This window comes from Pan paniscus, chromosome 4 (genome assembly GCF_029289425.2).
Source record: "Pan paniscus chromosome 4, NHGRI_mPanPan1-v2.0_pri, whole genome shotgun sequence".
Lineage (NCBI taxonomy): Eukaryota > Metazoa > Chordata > Mammalia > Primates > Hominidae > Pan > Pan paniscus.
This window is the reverse complement of record NC_073253.2, coordinates 83,348,167-83,373,453: the sequence shown is the minus strand read 5'-3', so window position 1 is coordinate 83,373,453 and position 25,287 is coordinate 83,348,167. Positions and strand designations below refer to the sequence as shown.

Genomic DNA, 25,287 nt, shown 5'->3' with positions numbered 1-25,287 from the left:
TAGATATATGATATACCAAAATATATTTATCAAAGCCAATAAAAAGTATCCTCAAATGTTTTCCTCTTAGGAAGTTGCCTGTTACAAAATATAAATATAAATTATAAAATATATGATATGCTTTCTTAAATATTAATAATGAGTCCCAGAATTATTTGAAGCATGTTTCTGCTGCATAATATTATAACCATGCACTCTGCCAAACACTTCACACAAAAGCTTTTGCAAATGAGAGTCACCACTTTTCAGAGCTGTCTTTTATAATAGAATTCTGCTTATTAAGTATATGAGGGTCACCTGTGTCAACAGCACTAGTCAGAACATTTACCATGTCATTATCTCCTGATAATGACAATGAAAAATTATTTTTAGTTGATGATTTTGTCATCCCAATCTAATGAGACATCATCAGTCATCATCAGAACTGACTTAGGTAAATAGAAAGAGGATTGTACAGACAAAGACAAATTCAAACATGTACTGACATCTTACATAATTTTTATTAGTGAGATAATCTATCCTTTAACATTTCCACATAATTTAATATGAATAATCACTACTTTTGAACAGCTGTTTTCTCCTTAACTGTAACCATCCTCAGAGATGAATAGTATAATATCTCAATAAATCTCCAACTTGACAATAACAGCATGTGAGTATCTACTATTAATCAACTTTATCTTGGATTTTCGAGAACACTGATATAATGTCAAGTATAAGTTTTAGCCATACATTTAAAAGTCATTTTTATCATTCAGTGATAGACTAAATAGACTGTACTGGGTTGAGGAGAGATCATTGTTTGATGAAAAAGTACATTACTCATCAGAAAATGCCACCATGTGAGCACAATTACAGGATTTATAAAAAGTTTAATTATTGTACATATTAGAGTATGCCATAAATTCAGAAAGAGAACCCATTTTTCCAATATGCTTAAAATGCATGTGCTATACATTTCATAAGAATGTATTTTTAAGGTTTATGTATTTGTGAGCTTTGAGTTTTCCAAATATTGCATTTCAGAATCTGAGAATTTAGTTCTGTCCATTTTGAGAGGAATTTTAGTATAATTGGCAGCATAATTTTCTCCAAAAGTAGTAGCTTTAAATCTAAAAGTAATTTAAAACTGATATGCAAATTATCCATAAAATAAATTTCTGTTATTTTTAGCCATTAAAAATGCATTTAAGAGTCAAAACTTGGGTTATAAGCTTTTTATTTGTGAGATTTTGGTGAGATTGAGAGGAAAAAATAAAGAAGCACAGAGAAAGTTTAAAAGAGGACATTGTTTCTTGATCCACTGAAATAAAGGGAGCATTTTTATTCATTCAATATTAAATCCTTATAGTTTTCTAAAGTGTTGTGTCCATATCACTTGGAGCACTGAAATCCGGAGTGTTAACAAGTGTTGTCATTTTTAAATTATTTCTTTGTTTGCTCTTCTCCAATATCACAAGCTTCAAGTTTAATAATTGGAGAAACTCTTCAGCCCAAAACTGTTCTTTCTATTCTTCTTTCTGTTCTTTCTATGTGTTCTTTCTATTCTTCTTCATTGTTTGTTTTGTTGTTGTTGCTGTTTGTCATATATATCTCAAAGTACTTTTCAAAAAATACTATTTCATTCTTGTATTACCTTAATCATAAGAGACACACATACTCTTCAGGTACATTGAGAATGAAGGAACAAAATAGTAGAGGAAGAGATTTGAGGTGACAGAAAGACTCATTCTTATTTTTGGTATTGTCCTTTATTTTCCTAACATCAAAAATATTATTGTTTTTCCTTAATTATTTTAATTAGTGATCCTCAACTGAAGAAATGCTTTCCACTCAAGGGAATTTTTTAAAAAATGTTCAGAGGGATTGCTTTTCTGTTTCACAATGCTTGAGTCCACTGAAATTTTTTTTTTGGGGGGCAAGCTAAACGCTCTGCAAAGGTCAAAGCAGTCCCAAATGTCAAAACATTTTCTCCTGCCCCACATTTAAGTAGGTGAAAAGCCTGTTCACAACATATCTCTGCCTAAGACCTAACTTAGTTCTTTGGTGTTTGTGTTTGTTTGTTTGTTTTAGTTTTAGTTTTTATTTATTCAACATTTTAACTCTCGGTTATATTTATTTCGTCATCAAATTTCACATAAAGTATGCTAAATTTTCCAACTACCTCATAAATCAATGGAAGACCCAAAGTATATTTTGTTTAGAAAGTTGCCATTAAAAAGCATTTAGAAAGCCACATTGCTGAAGGCAAAGGCACTTGGGAGGTAGAAGCTGTCAGGAATCCAGCATTCTTTGATCTATCTCCATTTCTATCTGTCTAATTCACATATAGGTTATTTAATGTATATTATATTGTAGTAGTGATGTAGTACGTATTTTAGTATACATTGTTTTTTATTTTCTCATTTATATTATGCTTTGAAAATTATGTCGACAATTTTTGAGAAATGCTTTATATGTGACGGTAATATTAACTTAGATTTTTTTCTATTCAGAATAGTAAGAACAAGTGTTGGTTCTAATAAGGCTGAGAGACACAAATCATATTTTTTATTTACTTTTACAAAAAAAGGTTAAGATCTATTTTCTTTCTCAGAAGATTATTTGGATTGACTTCTATATTACAGATGGGTTATTTCATAAACTTTGGTAACCCCAAAATTGAAAAGCCATTTAAACTGATTTAAGCTCCTATTTACATATGGGAAGAGAATTTTAAAAAATTATTTTCACATATTGTATATAGAATTTTCCTCAGGTATGTATCATCTTGATTTAAATACATACACACATACATGTAAAATTAAATATATATGTAAAATTAAATGTATATATATAATTCAGAGATAAAAATATCAAATATTTCTAACCCATATGTAATTGTAATTAAAGACAAAATATTATTAACAAAAAGTACAGCATTTATTTCTAAGATTCCACTATTAGTAAGTTCAGCTTGTCTTTATGGAAATCTTTCTGTTCCCAGGGAGCCCTCTAAATCATGTAATCATGTAGACATATTCTAAGTGATGGTCCTACGCTTTTTAATGGAGACATCCAAATACTCATGTGTCATACTGAGATATTAAGCATTCCCTTTAATAATGTTTTTTTTTTAATGTTGGTACCTCTGGGATAATATTATCAGAGTAAACTATATTATTTTTGAAAATCTAGTCTTACAATCTGAGAAGGATTGAGGATTTTGGAGTCCCAAATCAAAATTCGTGTCAGGGTAGTACCTTTCGGTTCGGAAGATGTAAACCAGCTGCACAGCAGCAAGCAGAGAGCAGAGGACTCCTAGATGTCTAGCAGTCCAGTCTGGACTGGGGCACTACCAGGACAACAGAATTTTGAGTTAGCAGTGATTTATTGGGTTTTAGTTTTTCTTTCCTCAGGCTTTGTGTTCCCTACATCATCTTTATTCCTTTGTCCCAATGTAAAGTACGTTTTTATTATTATTACTATATTATTATGTCCTATTACTAATAGTGCTGGGATAAACAAGAGGAACCTAATTTAGGCTAAGCACTGAAATCCGCCCAGAAATTGTGGGACGAATCCCAAAAAAAGTAGTAACAGGTGAAATTCAGAATTGAAATAATTGGTGAAGTAGACTCAATTTCATGGAAGGTTGAACTAGAATGAAGTATTTGGGTATGACGAGAAACGAAAGCTATGGAAGAATGGAAAACCTAGATGTACATCTCCTATTACAGATGAGACTATAGCAATGGAGATGCAGATATTAATAAAGTTGATGTCATAGGTTAGCCAGACTATCTCCAAATAATGATATTTTTGGATGTTTTTTAAAATTTGATCTTTTGTTTTTTCTAAAATGCTAATCCCATCTTAGTAATTTGTATGTAATATTTGAAAAATAACATTATTTAACACATTTTATAACCTAGAATTAATCCCAGTCTACCTTGTAATTGTTTCACTCTATTCTGTTACTATCATTAGAAAATATTAGTAAATTATCTAGAGTTATTTTTTATGATGTTGGTGTCACCTTGTGAGCAGGTTGAGGTAATGTAATTGTTATATGTAGCATTTACATATGCTGAAATCAAGCTCATGGTAAAGCTTTTGCATATTTCTTAACACACAGAGAAGAAAAATTAGTACAAAGATAGTATTCAGCTCCCATTTAGCTGAGAAAATATTGGTCATTCAATTATGAAATACGTAAATAAGTAAATCAACACAAATGAAAGAGAGTTTTAAATTTACTCGTCAGAAACAATAATCTTACATATCCTTTGAAATAAAATAAGTTTTAAATATAATAGAAAATTTAAGACAGAGTCATTTCTCTACATGCAAAATTCTTAATATTCATCTACCACATATGGAATTTGAAGTTTTTCATATTATTGAGTTCTCCAAATAATGATTGCAATTTGAAGTATCTGTGAAATTAAATACATTACAAGAAGTGTCAGCCTGTTGGAAGGTTGGGTTTAGAAAGTGGACACCACTGGAACAGGTGATATTAACTTATATTCTTTTTTCTGACTGCACTGTAATAATATATTCATTATAATTTATTTTATATAACTTGTGATGGCATTAATATTTCATAACATAGGCTTATCGTATTTAAATATGAAAACTTAATTATCTGAATTGCCTACTATGTTATTTTGAGTACAAATAATGCCATGTCAATTAATATTTAATTTTAAAAAACAATTATTTAAAACGGTTGTTTGTTTCCAAAGTAAGGGTTAAGCAAATACACTTAAACAGCTTAAAAATAAAAATGAAAATATACCTCTGCATTTATACTTTTAGATATGCAAAATAATTACTTAACTTCTTTTTTTCTGGAAACCAACAATTCCATGAATTTTATATTTACACAATTGGCATTTACTGCTATTAAATATTAAAATACTATACTTAATTACTACAGAATAATAAACTAAAAAAATTAACCAAATGTGATGATAATTTGCTTTTCAGTAGCTTGAATTATTTTAGTGTTAGTATTGAATTATTTTAAGTGATGTTATTATAAGGTAAGATATATGTCTATCTTAAGTGTTTATTTTGTGCATATTATTGTTAATTATATATTTTTAAAGAAAGTTGCACAGACTTTTGTTTTATACATCTTGATCTCTATGTATTATTTTCTATGCCATTATGAAAATAACTGAGAAAAAATTTTAAGAACATTTAAGATAAGAATTCACACACGTACACACACACACACACTATATATATATATGCCTAGTGTTCAATACATTTTAAAGTTCTTCTTGGTTATTAAACGCCTTAGGTGTAGCTAGTACATAGTTCATGGGATAATTGAGCTCAGATATTTTATTTGGATAAATAGTATTTTAAAACCCTCATACAATTGACTGTTAATTCTTTTAGAATAATGTGTATTTAAACACTGTTATCAAAATAAATCCTTAATTTTGGGAAGTGTTCAATGGCTGATAAATCAACTAGTAAAACTACTTCTGAGTGTAGGTTTGGCTTACTTTCTTTTGAAAACTGATGAAAATGATTATTTTATAGAGTTTAATCATGGAATAAATATTGACTCAAATATTATAAAATGCCAGTAGAAATGAGGGCATATTAGGGGAGTCTCTCCTATTTTCATATTATAATCTGGGCCATCCAAAAGAGGGAGCTAAAGCATTGTGTTAAGCAGTTTGGTTTTATGAATGTGAGGTTTGGAGCAGTTTTACACATGAATTGCACACTGAGTCTATTTGTACATTTAACTGAGTTTGACGTTGACTTATTAATGACATATTAATAGTCAGCACTTATGATCTACAATTGTATATTCCCCCAGAAGAAAATATTTTTCAACAATCAGAAAATAATAAAAATATATTACAAAAGTTGGAAGAAATATTAACTAAAATTTCTTCTTAAATTTTGAGTCTTATAAAAGGAAGGAGAAAAATCATATAAGCCTCATATAACTTCCATCACATGATTTATTTCCCTACACTTATACAAGTAAGACTAATAACATTGAAGTTTTGTCCATACTCATGAATACTCTTTTAAAATAGTATAAAATATGATGCAGTTATAAAGTTCCAAACAGGAGTGTATAAGATTTTATATAACGTCAACAATATCATTGGTAAAGAGATCCTGTATGCTAATTATGTGTGGTTTATCCAACACAGCTGCTCTTCATGTTCCCCATAGAATGGGGCAAGATATCATTATAAATAAAGGTTCATTGCTAGAGTAAAAGAGAATCTGTAGAACTTTATTGTAAAACTGCATTTTACAACAGGATTAATTTAATTAGTGAATAGATTAATTTCCTTCTTCATAACATCAGGAAGAAATCTCTAACTCCAGAAGGAAATCACAAGAAGAGGAGATAATTTACCTATAAATAATTAATTTTCATGTAAATAGACTGTGAAAACAAAATGTTTAATTCACTATCGGATACTCTCGTGTTGTTATGTTTCCTCGAGACATTACGTTGAAACAGAGGGTGTTGCTCTTTTGTGAATTGGGGGTGCTTATCTTACACCTTCATGCTTTTCTTATTACTCCCATAACACTATAGACAAAACATGGTTAAGAATAGTAATTTCTGATGCGTCTAGTATCTGAAGTGCCTTACAGAGAATTTTTTTAATACATAAACCAATGAAATAACAATCAAGCACAGAATTTTGGAAACATGCCAATATATAATCTCTCAATGAAATAACTGATTGTACATGTTTTTTTAATCTAGTTTTTCACAAATTGAGTTTTTTTAAAGGATCATTGGACCTTAGAATTATTTATTCTTTGAATGATTCCAACATTTACCTTTAAAATTGTCAGACTGACATGTATACTTTGTCTTCTCCAAAGGATTGAACAGTTGTATTGACAAATTTCTCCATACTATACAATTCCTTGATATAATAATTTGTATATGCGAATAGTATCAAACATAGCACAATGTTATAGTTGCAGAAACATATATAACGAGTTCAATCAAATGAGTTGATTACTAATTGAATTAGTCATACCACACAAATAATTTAAAATAGATAACTGATGACTGAAACATATGTTTCTTTTAGGTGTCTGATAACTGAATTTGTTACGGGGTAATGCCAGATGTGACTGTCTTGACTGCACAGTTTAAGCAGAGTGTTCTGCAGACAGGGTAAACGAATACATTTCTGAATACGTCGGACAATAATGAAATTCTAAACCACATTCTTTCTATACACAGAAAGACTGATATCCGTGTGGGAAAATTTAGGCAATATGGAAGTCAATGGAACAGACTCAGTTCTGGTGCTAAACCCGTCACCAACACAGAGGACTCCATATCTTAGAAAAGGTCTTCAGGGAGGCCAGGTCTGAGGCCATGATATTTAGACTTTTGGATACTTCCAAGTAGTTCAGTTATTTGTATTGTTCTTTTTTTTTATTATTTTCCTTATAGGATGGAAGCTTATTACAAAAGTGGTTGAAAGTTTAATACGACTATTTTCAAGCAAAGTTGTAAATGACTTTGAAACTGAAAGAGTCCTTAGATGTCTTCTAGCCTCTTTCCATCATTTTAAAAATGAAGACGTTAAGCCCCAGTGTGGAAAATGAATACAAGATCCCTCTTTCTGATCTTTTGACTCCCATCCATTGCTCTCTTTCCAATACTAATGGTGTAATGTACATGGTGGAGTCTAATTCCACCACATACAATTTAGGAAATGTTAACTCTACTTTAGTACTGGAAGATAGAATAGACACTTTGCATAAATCAATTCTTTCTTCTTCACTCGAGAGGCTCGGCTGATTCATCATATTTTTGTTTTAGGAAGATTTTCATAGAAAGCCAGGCCCAACCACAGTAGTGAATTCAATGGTACTCATTTTTCTCTGTTTGTTACTTATGCTTAATACAATGCCATATTTTACATGTAAAGGATTATGAAACAAAAATAATTTTGTAAAAATATATAGATTCTCATTGATAATGAATTCTTATTTATATAACTACTCTAGTAGGCCTGGATTCTACTCTTTTTTGTTTGTTTGTTTGTTTGCTGCAGGGTCACTTTTTAAACAATTTCTCAGGGTGTTGGTATTCTTACCTGTAAAATCAGTCAAGTAATTATACTGTAAATTTGCTTTCTTCTTGCTGTAATAATCCGTAACTATATTGAATCATTCTTTTCTTAAAGATCTTATATCCAACAGAGATAAAATCTTGCAGGATTAACATTTTTATTTAAAAATAGCATGTAAGGGCCAGGCATGGTGGCTCAAGCCTGTAATCACAGCACTTTGGGAGGCTGAGGCCAGCGGATCACCTGAGGTCAGGAGTTCAAGACCAGTCTAGCCTACATGGTGAAACCCCATCTCTACTAAAAATACAACACTTAACTGGGCATGGTGGTGGGCACCTGCAATTGCATCTACTCGGGAGGCTGAGGCAGGAGCTTTGCTTGAACCCGGGAGGCTGAGGTTGCAGTGAGCCGAGATTATGCCACTATATTCCAGCCTGGGTGACAAAGCTAGACTCCATCTCAAAAATAAATAAATAAATAAATAATAAAAATAAACATAGAATTTAATTTCATTAGAAACCATTTTAACTTGACCCTATTTTTATTAATGATGAAAACTGGACAAATATTTTCTAAGAACCATGTTTTTCATACATTTTCAAATATATTTTTCATACTCTCATAAATAGAGATTTTTATTCTCTGTGCCCTTGGAAAGTATGACCGCTTACATAATTTTTAACTATTTTTCAATTTTTTCAATATGTTCTTATCGTTACTCCCACTCTGCATTCATGATTAATTATATGGTATTTTTAAAAGCCAGTGTAAATTTCTTTTGAAAAAATGTAGTGTCACATCAAGTAAAATCCCAGTCAGGACAAAACATCTTTTCAATCATTTATTTGGAGGTATAATTATGTTTTGTTTTCCACCTTCTTAAGAGTCTAGGCAAGAAAAACTAAAATATGTAAGGAAAAGTGTTACTACTCTTCTCAAACACAGTAGTGAAATTATCTTGAGCCACTATTAGAAACTGACAGTTTGAGTATATATTTGAGTGAACGTAGTAATAATAAACAAGAATAACAATAAACTCTTTGATACTTGCATTACCACAGTCATTAACAACAATTCCAAGAATTCTAATTATCTACATTTTTGCATGAGAAAACTGATATTTGGAGAAATGAAATAAATTAATTGATACGGCATTGAAACTTATGTTCTGACTAAGAGCCTGAATTCTTAACCATTACGTTTAATATTTAGGCATACTAGAGTTGATTTCTACTCTGTAGCTGAAAACATAGGGCTAGTAGTTTGAGCTGGGAATGGAGGTGCAGGAAAGTAGGAGACATAGAGTTAGCATCGGATCAAAAGTCATAAATACCATACCATTTACAATGCAGCATACGATTTAGTATGATAGTTAAGTAATGCAGAAAAAAATAATAATTTAGTAAAACATGATTCACCCAAAATACAGTGTTGCATTTCCTTATAGAAAATATCTATTAATTTTTTTGTGATATAATCTTAAAAATCCAAATTGGGTATTATTTATTTCTTACAACATTTCAGCCAAAGTGTGTAATCTATTGTGTAGATTGAGAAGCATATTATCTGTGTGTTATTTGGGGAAAGAATATTGGCATTACAACTGTTTAATTCACACAAGCGGTATAGACCTATCAATGTATTTTGAGTAACACGCTGACAGATATTTTTAAGGAAAGTTTTCCAAGCATTCTGCTAAGAGCTTAAAGTTCAATGTTTAGTAAATACATTGCATATCAGGAGATTCAAGAAAAGATGACTGGGCTCATCACCTAATACAGATATGGTACGGAAAATAACTGGAGACCAATCAGAGGACTGACCAGAGTCCTGATACAAAGAAACACAGGTTACTTTAGTACAATTAACTCAGAAAGCTTAACTGGAGATCATCAAAAGAATAAGTCAATAAAGAGGGAAGAGAAGCCGTAAAAGTACCAAAGAAATAAAGGTTGGCATGAAGCAATAGACAAAGTGCTAACAGTGGAACCTGCAAGACAAGTTTCTGGGAAGTAGAGAAGAAATGCCATTGTGTAATTAGGTTCCTTCTTTTGGAAACTGTACTTAAAGGATGGAAAATGTTCAAGATAAAAAATCACACAGATAGGGAAGGACTTGACCTTTGGCGACATTTGAGAGAAGTCTAGAACAACAGGTTCTTATTCTCTCCTGCCTCCATGAAGAATAGAACCTCCCTCAACATTCAGACTAAAGGAGCGTCAATCCTGTTAACAGAATTATATTTTTTGGAGAGTTGTAAGATTGTGTCCTGTATTATTATAAATAAAGATGCAGAAATTGACAGTGACATATACTGATATATATTCTTACACTAAAGTCCCACTTCCTGCCTTAGCTTCAGTGAGTCTTTCACTTATAACCAGGAGGCACTGGAGAACTAAGTTTTTTGGACACTCGCAGTTAAAATTTTAATACTTTATAGTAGCTGCTTGAACTCTGTTTGAAATTTATTAATAGCAATATTTAGTGAAATTCTAACTTTGTATACATAAAAAGATGAACATTATATCATATTGGAATATCTTATTTAATCAAGCAAGAAAAAAATAGAATGTAGGTTTTAATTAATAAAACACTGAAACAAGAAATGGAAAGTGTCAAGTTCACATTCTTATTATATGTTTATAATTACTGAGATAAGCATAATATAACAATGTGGGGTTTATGAATTAAATTAACTAGAGTTAGAATTCTATTCTAACATGAGTAAATTTCGCTAACATACCAGGGCTGTTTCACCTGTCATTTTTTCTACCCAAAATGGTATGTGTCATAATATTTCCTTCTCCTCATTTGGATCCAATTCAAATGTCACCTTCTCCAAGAAACCTCCCTCACCAAGTTCATAAAGCTCTACTTACCTCTCCAGTCACTCTCCATTATACCACCTGTTTACACAGAATTTAAAAATATTTTAATTATTCTTTTTGTTATTTGTATCACTCCTCTAGAAAATACCTTCTTGTGATTAAAAACTTTGTATCATACTCACTGCTACAATATTAGCACCCAGAAAAATGTATGATGCATAGTAAAGTTTGAACAAACATTTGGTGCTAATGCTTGACTATAGAAAAAAAATTAGTAAATAATATAAATTTAAATATTTTGTATATTTTATAAACATTAACTCCAGTTGACAATGCATTAGGAAAACCAGCAAATCATTAACATTCACCAAAAATATACTGTTCAAATTAATTTTGGTGAATGTTACTTGCAAGTATGCAATCATTATTACCATTTTTGTTAGAATCATATTTTTCAAACCACAATAAAATCCTTATATAAATGAATCATCTTTTATAAGTTGTAGTCATTTTAAGGTCAAGAATGGCATTCACTTTTATAGTTGTTAATGCAATTCAAGACTAAAAGGGGGAAGTCATAAATAGATTAAAAAACCAAACTCAAATACTTGGCATTAAAATAGATTATGATATGAGAGCCTATGAAATTTTATTATTATTGATTTAAAAGACTTTCATCATTCACTCACATCTCCAAGATCCATGAGTAATATACTCATTTTAACTTCAAGTGATAAAGTGTAGAGTGTTCTATCTATGATATTGAGTGTTCTATATTAATTTCAAGTAATATAAACTTGCAACACAAAATTGTTCAAAATATTAAGTATTTCCATTGTCTGCTATGTCAACTTAAGGAACCTTATGATATGAATATTTACATTCAGATTTAGCCTGTCTAATTTCAAGAACAATGAAATTAATCATTAAATTAATCTAGGCCACTCTCTTACTTTTGTATATGGTGGGTCTCAATACCCTTTACCCAGATATAAAGAACCTGAACCATAACCTTCTTAAGAATAACGGTAGTCATTAAAGAAGCCATCAATTGTGTCTCCTCTTAAAACCCTACAATGTAGTTACTGCTAATATCTTAGTTTTGCACAGGAAGCTCCTGGAGCCCCAAGGCATTAGAAGACTTTCTCAAACTCACACATGAAGTATAGAGTATAACTAATTTTTGTAAGTAGGATATCTGGCTCCAGGACTCTACCTGCCCTTACCCTGACTATCAAAAAATATTGCCTACTAAACTTCTTGTTTACTACATTTTATACATGAGACAATTTGCACCCAGAAGTAAAGATAACCTACTAGCAAAACAGAGGAAGTAAATGTGGGAGCTGGGAAGAGATCACGGGTCTCCACATGCATGGGGCTGACATCATCAGCCTAGTGCACTTTTGTTTTTATTCTGATAAAATTGTGTTGTTGATCATAAATGTTTTAATTTATGAACTGTTAAGCAGTCCATACATTTTTGGGGGGATATGAAACTCTCCATGGATAACATGAAAGCTGTAGTCTTTCTTCCAGTAAACTCAAATTAAAACATAAATACAATATTTTTGGACAGATTTCAGAATAGTTTTGACTATTTAAAATGTATACTTTGACATTATAGGGCAGTAGCCCTCAGGCTTTTGTGATCAAGAATTTCTAGGCCAGGCATGGTGGCTCACGCCTGTAATCCTAGCACTTTGGGAAGCTGAAGTGGACAGATCACTTGTGCTCAGGAATTCAAGACCAGCCTGGCCAACGTGGTGAAACCCATCTCTACCAAAAAATACAAAAGTTAGCTGGGAATGGTGGCATGCACCTGTAGTCCCAGATACTTGGGAGGTTGAATCACAATAATCACTTGAACCCAAGAGGCAGAGGTTGAAGTGAGCCAAGATCCTGCCACTGCACTCCAGCCTGGGCGACAGAGTGAGACCTGTCTCAAAAAAAAAAAAAAAAAAAAAAATTCCTTGGTAACAATAAATACCCTAGACTCCTCTTTCTGAATTTACTGTATACTGCATAGGGCTTGATATAGTCTTTAATAATTGATAGGTACTGTTGTAATGGACTGGTAGTTGAGAATGATATTTGAATAACAGAAAATCATATGAAAAAGGGCATGAAGTCAGGCAAGGACAAGTCTTTTCCATAAAGTGTGGTATCTGTTTTGACGAGAGTGATTTTCACTAGAGTGATTTTGAAAGTACACTTGGAGATAATTCAATTCCTCAAGTATTTCCTGACAAAATTCTGTTTCAAGTACATTTTTAGGTACTGGTTTATAGATATAAACGAAAAACCATATTTTAAGACTCAGAATATAGCAGAAAAAAATTAAAATACAGGAAAAAACCAATTGCCAAAAACCAAAAACTTAGATTCAAGAAATGTACTTCCTTACATTTCTGGATGTGATGGAGTGTTGGTAGGGATACAGAGAGAGAAGATTACTTGAACAGATCGTTACTTGACAAAATTATATTTTGTAGAATGTATCAATAGTTAAAGGAATTGTTGGCCAGGTGAACAACTAAAAGATTACTTAAATATTATGGCAAAAGTTAATTTTCTCAAGAAGAATGATCCAAGGACTAAATAGGAAAGGCCAATGTAAGATATAGTAAAGGTTATATCTCACTCAATTTGACAACATCTTATTTTAAAAGAGATAATTACAAATCATGGAAACTTTTTTTTTCTATACGAAGCTTTTGGAAACATTGAGGAATAATGAAAACATGACCTTAAACTAATTTGAAATGTTATAGCATAATTATTGTGTTAATTCATATTAAGATTATTGGTTTCAATTTTAGAGGCAATATCAAAGAGAATTCACTTCACACAGGGTTAGTTCCTGGTAGGATATGATCTATAAAATATTTCTCACATAATTGGAGCAATGTGGGATGTTTATACTGAAGAGAAAATATAGTAGGCTAAACAAAATTTTATTTGAATGAATTTAATGCTATTAAATAGAGGTGGAATAAAGATCAGTTCCAAGCTATCTAGACAAAACAAAGTCAGAGAGAGAGAAAGTTACACGCAGATATTTTATCGCAATGACAAGAAAAGAATCTCTATCTGAAGTTGTTTGAAACAGTGGTCTACAAGTGAAGGTGCTCTTCCCAGCTCAGCAGGTGCAGCCTCATCACAGCACAGTACCTAAGATGTAGTAAGTGTTCAATAAGGAGAAAATTTAAATGTAAGGCAATGACATAATCAGCTAATGGATGGATGAATAAATTATTACCAAAAAAAATCTAAAGATCTTTTTCCTGATTGCAAGTCTAAATGAGAGGAAAGTGAAGGGCTCAAACAGGATCCCAAATAGACTTCTCAAGGAATCTGCACACATTTGGGAGATGACACTACAGTGGTGGTGTTTTGAGAAGCATTGCTTCCTACACCTACAAATTATAAGATGGGCTGACATCGCTATGACATGGAAGTGAGACACAAGATCAGCTTCTTAGTGTGAAAAGTTAGATACGTCAATTATGGGGCTCCCGAGGCCAAGCAGAAAGTATAAAAACATTTTGCCAATTTGTCTCTCCACTCCACCTACCTCCACTAAAAGCAGTAATAAGTATACAAGGATATCCTTTGCTTTTCAAGCCTCAGTTTTTCTTAACAATTCTCCAAAATTCTCATGCAACTGTATACCTGCAGGACTGCATTACTGGAAGTGTAGACAGGTCTTCTTGTTAGTAAAAGTACTTCTCCTCGTTCTACTTATCTCTTCTTCGTGAATTGTGACCTTGGCAATACTCAACTCCCTGTAAGGTTCATTTCCCGTAGTAGGGAGAGACGGGGGAGAGGAGAGGAGGTTCTAAAGCCGATCATAAAATACATTGATCCATTTTTATTAGTTTCCACATCTAAGGAGTTTCTGATGTTGAAAAAGCCACTTTTTTAGCAATTAACTGAATAATCTCCCAAAATGAATGCCAGGTTAAAAAGGAGAAGCACTTTTAGTTAAATTTATTCCATCTTTGAAGTAAAAGAGGGGGGTAGGGAATAATGAACCAGGGAAAGCAGAAAAGCAGGGGGGATGGAAACAGAAGTAGCAGAGAAGCAAGGATTAAAAAAAAAAGCTGTACTGAAGTCAAGAAACACAGGTGGTCAAAAGCAAAAATATAAATAAGTCATCACAGTTTATTGCAAGGAAAAGACTTAACTGCTTTCTAGGTGTCAGCATAGATTTATGCTCAATTTGTTAGAAAGCAGTAGACAACATACAACCTAAGTCAACTTTATTTTAGCCATCAAATGATTTAGAATTAAAGCATAACAAAAAATACAGAAGGAGATGAGTGTGGATATCTTTCCTCAAAGATTATATTTAAAGGAGCAAATACATATAACACTCAGCACATGAATCTAGTATATTAAATATAGTGAGAGTAATTCTTTACATCTAGATATAATTATATACTTAGTATATTATTCGAATTTTTTTAGTGTATATGTTATCTAGAACATTTTAAATCACATGCTAACTACTAAAAATATCTTCTGTAATCTTAACTTATATGCTTTCTTTTATGTAGGCTAACATTGGTTACAAATCTACTTTTTTTCAAGTTGGTTATTTAATACGTTTAAATTTTTCTCACCAGGAAGGTAATTAAAGATCACTTTCATACAAGGCTGCTTAACATAAGCCAAAAACTGAGAAAGAAATATAACTAAAACATTACATAATTAGAATTGGATAAATGATTACAACTGCTATTTTAATAAAAAATTCATGTCACTGAAGGTTTATAAAACATCCCTTATTCAAAGAAAACCGCTATATTGTATGACTATACATAGAATTCTAAAATGATAAAATACTTATTTTTCAAGATATCTTTTCAAATTCATACTTTATAGAACAAAATATTATTTTTAAGTGGTTAGGATACATTTCTTCAAATAGATAACTGAAGTAGAATTTTCAATGTGGGTTAAAATCTCCTCACACTCTTTCTATATAGGCCTTTTACTCACATTTTCTTGTAATTTAGGAAGATTACAATTTATGGTCATTGCAATATAAATATAAGACATACATAAGTCGCATATTTACTCTGCAATAACATTGTATTATTTCCTGAATGTGTGTTTAAAAATTTATTCAGTGTAAGACTTCAACAGACCTAGTTTAGTCTTAGGCGTATGGAAGAATTTTCTTGCCCATGTTTAATAAAGGGTTGCAGTGATCCCAAAGCCAATGCTTTATTTGTCAACTAGCAAACTTGCATGCCTAATAGGTCTGGAAGGAGCAAAGGTCTACAATGGCAACATTTTTCAATGTAAACGGTTGTGTGACTGTGCTACTGAGTCTGCTATGGACTCCCACGCCTCTCGTGTCTTCATTCTGTCATTTGGTCTCTGTAGGTTTCAACATTAATCTTCGGGTATAAATGCTTATGAACTCCCAGTAGCTAGTGACACATACTTATTTCAAGAAATTTTATCAGAACAATTCTCTTCTTAATTTTCTAAAATCACAAATGATTCCAAAGTTGAAACTTACTTTCCTATTTAAATAAAATCATCTGACATATTTAGCTATTGAAAAACCAAGTTTAACAAAGGTCACAGGTCCAAAGTTGTGAGGGTGAGACACATAACACATATTTATATATTTAGCTGTCTATATATAGAGATATATATAAATATGAACAGACTATTGATAAAAACTTTCCATTTTAATAAGCTGAAATAGCCCTATAATATTTTTAAGAGCACTTTATTATTGATATTCACCATTTGTATTTTAATAGAACTTCATATTTTAAACTAAAATTAATTATAATTATAAAGATAAATATATTTATTACAAGTGTAATAATATTCTTTATTGTCAGTGATTGTATTAGGCATCTGAATTCTAAACTAAACAAAAAAGACAGATGAATATCATTTGAATAAATAAGTGTACATATTATTATAATAGTTAATTATTTAATTTTTGGAAAATTATGTATTTTCAGAATCTGACATCTTATTTAATGCTAGTGTATGAAAAAGCTGACTTAAAACAGTATTAAATATGTCACATCATCTAGATAAACTGGCAAAACTTAGGGGAGGCAGAAAACTATTTTCTCTCTTCCAACAGTTGAACCTATTCCACTCCCTGCTTAATACATGTGTAAATGCTTTATTAAGTTGTAACATTAATAAATTGTGACATTAATCTAGAAGGAGTGGTAGTAATAAAATATTTCTCTTTGTTTTATGAATTACTGTAGATCACACATAAGAAAAAAGCAATACTATTTAAACTTAGTATCATTTTTAATATAAAGTAAATATACAATCAAGCACATTGTTAATTTACCTAGAAATACAACAAATATTTAATAGCTTATTGACTCTTGGGGAAAATAGCCAAATAAATAATTAAAAATTTCACTATATAATATATTTGCTTTGTATTACACATGACTAATGTAAAATTATAATAATTTATTTCCTGATAATTATCTACTTTTTATCTATACATAGTTTGAGATAGCATTAACTTCTACGTTATATATTTCTCATCCACTGTAAATGTGGGTAAAAAGATAATAAATTTTGTGAGGTGTTCAAGAATTGTGAACATTCAATAAAGAATAATTACTTCTAGATACAGTTTAAAAAATAAAATTCTAATTTTTCCTATTCAAAAAATTATCCAAGTCAACCATTGTAGATGGACTATAATTGAGTTTAAGATTTTCCAAAAATAAAAAATTTTGAAATGGTATTTTATCATTTGTTTATAATATAATATCTAATATTGACTAATAAAGGAGTTATTTTAGTTCCTCCTGTTACACCATTGTAATAATTAAATATTATAATTAATTTATGTGAACATTGAATGTTCACAATTTTTGAATTAATTCATTGTGCTTTCTTTCTGTTTTCCATATGTATTCTGGATGCATACACACACAAACATACAGACATAGCTATAGATACAGATATACAGAAATATGAATGAAGAAACATATGCAGATACAGAGATAAAGATATAAAGACATAGATAGACAGATAGATAGATAGATGTCACTTTGTAATTTCAACTAAGTTTACTCTTAACTTTCTGTTAAGTTTTCTTGAACTGTTAAGTTTTCCTTAACAGGAAACTGTTACATTTCCTCTGCGGTTTACTTAACATTAAAATTTAAAAAAAACAAAAAACAAAAAAACACAATTTTTTTATGTGTTCTTTATATTGTGAAGCATTTATAACATATATATGGGAATATTTTAAAACATATTTCTAGAAATTATGTAATAATACTACAGTAACCTGCTTTGGTAAAAAAAAATACAAATACATTTTAGAGTTGGCTGATTGTCTGGGGAAAACTCCCTTCGACAACTTTTAAGACTGAATTCCCAGTTTTATAAAAGCAGTATATTTTATATAATGTCTTTTGACCCAGGAAGTGAATTACTGTTGCTCTTTTGCCTGGATTACACTTTGTTATATGCATTATTTGTTGTCTCCCCTGTTATACAGCTTCCGGTGTATATTGTTTCTTTTTTTATATGACTTTCCAAAGATGTTCTTTTACTAAATATGAGGAAAAAGCTTATTACGCTTTGGAAACTGTGTTAATAATATATAAAGTATGTCAACTGCAGCACATTCTAATATAAATTCTGTTAGATATATGTTTCTTTCAACATCGAATACATTAATGAACATGTTAAATCTTTCATATTCAAATTAAAATAATAATTATTAGTTACTACTATTTCCAGTGTAAATTGAATTAGTGTTTGGGGTAGAAATTAAAATGAAGTCATCTACGCTCTTCAGAATTGTAAAGTCAATTTCAAAATCTGATATGAGGGGTTGGCTTTTTAATCCATATTTATGAAACAATCATATGCTCGTGTTTCATTGATCAATTAGAGAGATCAAAAATTATCTTGCTCATCAAGAGAAATAGAAGATATACAAGAATGCTTATTTCTCCTGCAATTGGTTTACAATTTGCTAAATTAATAGGATAGAAAAAAATCTCAGAAAAACTTTGAATGTCATTTTAAGAAAATATTCAGCTCTTTACTTTTTTTACTTTTATTCCTAAAATATAAATAAATAAATAATACATCTCTCTCTTACACACACACACACACACACACACACATACACAGAGCATCTGACCACAACACCCCATGATGTTTCCACTTTCCTCTCATAGCCAATGAGATCCATTATAATGACTTTTATGTTTGGAGAGGTGTTTCTTGGAAATGTTAATATGAAATCTCTTGGTCAGGCTCCAGAGACCCTGCTTTTGTTCAGGCACTTTGCATTTGTAATGTGGCTAGAAGACTATGTCTTACTAGTGCTAAATTTAGGGATAAGTGCATTAACATGTTAGGGCTGTTATGGAAATGTAGAAGAGTGCTATAAAGACATTTTCCTCACTGTACACTCCTTACCATATTTTAATAATAAGGATAATGGTGCTTCCAGGCAGAGAAATTGAAATGACTCATAAGAGAAAAAAAAATTTTTTAGATTATTTATAACAATCCAGAATTCATTGTTTTCAATAATCTATACAACTCTATCTATCTATCTAATCTATCATCTATGTATTTATCTATCATCTATGTATCTGTCTATCATCTCTTTATGTATTTTTCTATGTTTCCAATTTGAGTTTCATGGCTTAATAGGATAAGTTTCCACATAATATTGCATATATATATACACATATATTTAACTTGACTGTCTTGGATATGGAACCTGATCTTTCTAAGCCTCTGCTTTAGTATGTGTCAAATTAAAGATGGAGAGAGTTAAAACCCCTCTTCTAAAGTTCCAAAATTTTATGTAAACACCTAAATAAGATAATGTCATGGGTATTGAGAGTTATTCAGGATATTTTTGAAAAGACAACTTGTTTCTGAAAACAAATATGCAAGATACAGAAAAAGAAATTGCTTTATCTTAGGAAACATGTTTTATGTTCTACAATAGAAATGACCATATTTATAAATTTAGCATCAGGTAAAAACAAACAAGACTCATTTGAAATCAATATCCTTTGGATTCTATTTAGCATGCTTTCTTCTTCTTTAAGAAAATTTAACTTTAAGCAGATGATTTACAAGGTAAAATACCCAAGAAACTAACTAGAGTTTTTATTACAAAAAATCTCACCATGAATCAAAATTACTGTATGTTAATATTGCTGTTGACGTGTGTGTGTGTGTGTGTGTGTGTGTGTGTATGTGTGTCCTTGAAGTCAAAAGTATTACATTGGACATTTTTTAAGATATCTTTTTTTCTAATGTACGATTATTTCTACATCATATTTAAATGTGCCTTTGAATGAGCAAAATTAGTCTTAAAGAATATAGCAAATTAATGATAAATATATTGAAGCATCTGCATTAATATTGAATAATTATCTATCTAGACTGTTTACTTTCACAGAGAACAAGTTACAGCCAATGTTTATTCATGACACATTCACACATATTTTTAAAATTAACTTTCACCTTAATTTATACTTTCTTGCATATTATATGTTGCCACATTAATTGCATATTTTATATTATATAATTTGTAAGCACTCTCTAAAGCATTCTTATTAACTACACCCATATACTGTAGAAATATTGTGGGGAAGGAGCATCTGCCTCATATCACTATTGATGCCTGAATAGTGCTAAGCCAGTAGAATAAAAACAATCTAATTCACTTTGCTTTAAAAATCTTACTTGGTGAATGTACCATGGACGGGACACTGCATTGGCTAAGCTTGGCATGTATAGGGGTTACAGGAAAACACCAGAACAAATCCCTCCATGTAAGGTGACGTTCAGATGAGCTTCTGATTCAACACACGATTTATCAAGTTGAGCAACACAACATTTAAAAGAATAATTTCAAGATCAACTTTGATATTGTACTCTTCTTACACACAGGCAGTGGTATGAGACATTTTTATTTCCTTCATGCAATGAATGCAATAACGGTAGCATAGTTATGTAAACCATTTCAAATATTTTAAAACTATCAAATACTGTAATAAAAGAAAAATAATAATTTTTATCCTAGAAAAATTATTATCTCATAGGACTATTGTTTTTATTAGTGCCACCAAATCTGTCTGACTTTAGTGCATTATTCTTAAATTCATACTACTCTCTGCTTTCTCTAAATCATTTTTTCTATTTATTTCCAGAATTGGATTTGCTCATAATATGTACTTATCTTACTTTTTTTTTCATTTTTCAAAACACATATAGAGATGTTGGTATTTCAACATGTCGGCATATATCTATTAAGTGCATATAATTATTTGTCTACTCCTCATTTGGAAAAACTTTAGTCAAACCCATAACATATTTGGTGACAAGACTACAAACACATGCTATTTATGTTATGTTCAAGTTCTTTGGTGCTATGTGCTGTAATAGCATGTTATTTCATTTTCCTTATCTTTCAAAAGATCTATGTTTCAAACCTGGATTAGCCAGTTTTATAGTTGCAAAAATGTATTTCACAATTGACACACATTGCCTAGGCAATGATGTAGTGTCCGAATGTGAAAAATAGGATGCTTCTGCAGAATGTAGGAGGAGGATTTTTACAAAATTGAGAATCTTGAATAATCAAATTCATTCTTAACGGCTGTGCCTGAAGATGGGTAACTCTTCCAAATTCATAGATAAAGCAAAGGGAGTCGAAGGAAGATTCCCTTCTGTCTTGCAAAAGTTACCACTTTTTTTGATGTCACAAAGTCATTCATTCTTCATGCTAAAAAGATTTAGAAACCTTGTGAAAAAATCCCTATTAGGAATCTCATCTACCTATAAAACAAAATATAAAATGACAACACATCTCCAGAGAAGACCACCAATTTCTCCTCCAATCTGTAGTCCATTATATCTTCATCAAAAGTTGATGATACAAATAAATGTAAACTTATCTACTACAGTTAATAACTTTCTTTTTATTACACGTTTGTTATTTAAAACAGATTATGAGAATTTCACCCTGGTAACAGTCTCTGTCAATACTAAAGAATTTTGATGACCTTATAGCTAAAATCCAAGCCTTTATTGAGACAAGCCTACCTGCAAAAATTTATTTGATGTGAATGGTGATCTTGAGCATGCGATGGAAAACACAATAAAACAATGCTCCACCAAATCAATGCATTTCCCACATCACTTCAAATTTTTTAAATGCCAATTTTGGCTTAGAAACACTCTCCCTTTCTTGTGGCTTTCATCTATCTAGTCATCATTACATTAAGACATATTTGCCTACAATAATAGAAAGCAATTATAGCTTACAGATGTATACATTCAGAGTGTCGACCTGAGTGGGAGCCACAAATATGTGAAGAAACCTCTTTTACCAGGTAAAGTGATCACCTTAATCCTGACATCCAATATGCATCTGTGGCATTTTTACTATTCATATATTGTTTCATTTATAATATTGAAAATAAAGAAAGCATTTCTTATTCAATTATTAATAAAGATGCCCTTATTTTTGACAATTTTGACTCAAGTGATTTAAACAAAAGTTATGAGAAGACCAGGAGTCCATTTCAAATTAATATAATAATCATACACATGAACACATAAATATGTGAGTAATTGAAAGCCACCACAATCAACTGATACAATTTTAAGTTTAGTTTTATTTTTACGACAACATTACATATGCAAATATGAGGACTATAAAAAGAGCTTGAGTAGGTATCAGCTTTGTAAAAGTAAAATAAGAAGCAAATGTTGCAAGTTTTGTCACTGAGCATGTAAACATTTTACTCAAATACTACTAAAATGTATTCTTATGTGCTTCCAAGTGTTGAGAGAGAGAGAGAGAGCAAAATATAGCAACTAGGAGAAAAGCAATATTTGTACTACTTCGTTATAAGAAAGCAAAAACTGAATAGTTTACATTGTCAAGCAAAGTAAATAACACTTACCTTGGTTAACAATGGAACTGAGTTTAGCCCTACTCCGCACTGACAGTTCCGTTGTTGCTTCTGTCTCGGTCCTTCTCTTCTCTTTTTATAGTATCTTCACAGCTGAATCTTCATGCATCTCAGTGTGGCTTTCTCTTCGAGCATCACTTTTAACTCAGACAGGCAGGAAGCTGAAGGCAAAGGAACTCTCTATCTGATTGGTTTCCATTCAGCGTTTCTGATTAATAAGAGACGTCCCTCAAATAGGAAGATATTGCCGCTGATGGCGCTGCAGGGCGCCAGGTTTGGGCTTGGGGGAGTGAGGACTTCTTTGGGCACAATGATTTGCAAGCGAATGAAGTGGGAGGACTCAGAAAGGAGGGCTTTGTCAAAGACCCCCATAAGAGAAAACGACCCAGTGTTTTTAGTCTCGGTTAATCAGCTCTCCTTAATCTGTTTGCAATTGGGAGAGAAAGGTCACAGCATGTCTGTAACCTGTAAATCATCTGTAGAAAATATATATCACAGGGAGAGTGCTGCTGCTCAAAAGAAATTTTGTTTATGGTTCCTGCAGAATTTACTACTACCTATTTCAATTCAGTGTCAAAATGTCAACTTTAAGAAAAAGAGGAGAAAAAAATACAGACAATATATATCATTGATAACGATGAATTTTTTACCTGTGCCTCTATGAGTTTATAATCTAAAATAGTCTTTTAGAAACATTGTTAAACATCTAAAAATTAATGATTGACATATCTGTTTTCAGTAAAGATAATGGTTTTAAGAATAATTTTAAATTTCTAGAACGACTTTGCTTTTTACCGGATAATGCAATTGAATGAGTTTCATCTTCCCTGGAAATAACCAAAAATAATGGTGACCATAGCCACATCACAAAAACTACATGATCCACCTGTTAGAGTCCCTGTTGTACATTGTACACCTCTTAGAGCGGGTGGACCAAAGCTAACGTCAAACCCTGCTTCAGAAAGAAGTCTGTTTAGTATTTCTGGAAATGGCACAATAAGAAAGATATTGATTAGTAGATAAATCCTTCTGAAAAGAAGTTCTAGTAATAGTTGTATGAAATGCACGGTGGGGATATGGCTCACTTTATAACGGCTCGTTAAGTCACAGTAAGTAAATAGCTTAAGTGCGAAAAAATATCAATATCCTATTTGATGCTTCAAAGGAAAACTGACAATACAAAAAAAAATTCAACTTCTTTTTTTTCCCCCAATGGTAAAGCTTATCCATGAAATGTAGATAATAGAGGTGCCCATCGGAGGCTTGTGCATTATGGAAATTCATTTCTTTAAAAGGAAAACAAATGTTTTTTAAAAAAAAACACAATTTTACATATCCCCAAATAAAATGTGACACTACTAAAACGTGGTGATTGCACATGGAGTGAATGGCTTTTAAATACTTCTGTGTTTAAAGTGTAGGAGGTGGACAAAAAAAAGGGAACTTCATTTTGTTCATCTATAAATAAAGAAAAAGAAGGAAGAAATAAAGCCTTATGCGTATTCCCAGGGCTAGATAGATTCAAGTGGTTAAGACAGCTTGGTGAATTCTTCATGGAGGCTAAGACTGTTTTCTTGAGGCAAAGACACTTAATTTAAAATTCACAGGCTCCTTTAGACTTACGTCTTCTGGGTCTACTTGCTCCTATAAATAAAGCTACATATTATAGAAGCCTCTTTATTAATACTGAGATAAAGTAATGTATGTAAAGCGGAAAAAAGAAACCAAACAAAATATTTTATCATAGTTTAAGGTAGACATTCACAAATAAAAGCTTTAAATCCCTAATGTTGCATACATTTTATTTCCCACTGAAATCCAACTGTGGGAAAAGGCTGTTTTGTGTGAAATCCACAATTCAACAGAGCAGTCTAAATCCTGATTTGAAGTTATTTTTACTACTGTGAGAAAAAAAAAGAAAAAAAAAGGGGGTTGCCAAATGAAAGGTCTTCTACCTTTCTCTTGTTTGATATGGAACCAGCATTTGAAAACAAAGGACTTAAACCCTGGAATTGTCAAAAATTCTTTTATATCATGTGTATATCTACTTGTAAGTTTTCAAATGTGAGTAGCATTCTGTATCACATGAAAACAACTTTTCATACTTGCAGTAATGTGTATGAATATTTAGCAAACATTTTGTACAAAAGTATTAGTCATTATTTACATTAGCAGAGTATATGCCCTCCTTTTATGTATTTAGACATAAAAAATTAACAGTAAATTTAAAATATTATTTGAAGTACTCTTTCCAAGATTAGTTTGAATTTACTTTTTCTTAATTATTTGCTATATTGAACATATTACCTTATTGTGGAAAAAAATTATATGGATATTTTTCTTTTCTTCTTCTTTGAACATAATGCATTGTCATACTTAAGGACTCCATCTATT

General features: G+C 31.0%; 1 protein-coding gene across 1 annotated transcript in view; it reads right to left on the bottom strand.

The window, feature by feature from the left end:
* The window catches only part of CDH9 (cadherin 9), a 168,196-nt gene extending 145,044 nt beyond the window's left edge, over window positions 1-23,152 (bottom strand). The window contains exon 1 of the mRNA XM_003809055.5: window positions 22,885-23,152. The gene's annotated coding sequence lies outside the window, so the exon portion shown is untranslated. The remainder of the gene's footprint in view (window positions 1-22,884) is intronic.
* Window positions 23,153-25,287: the final 2,135 nt, after the last annotated feature.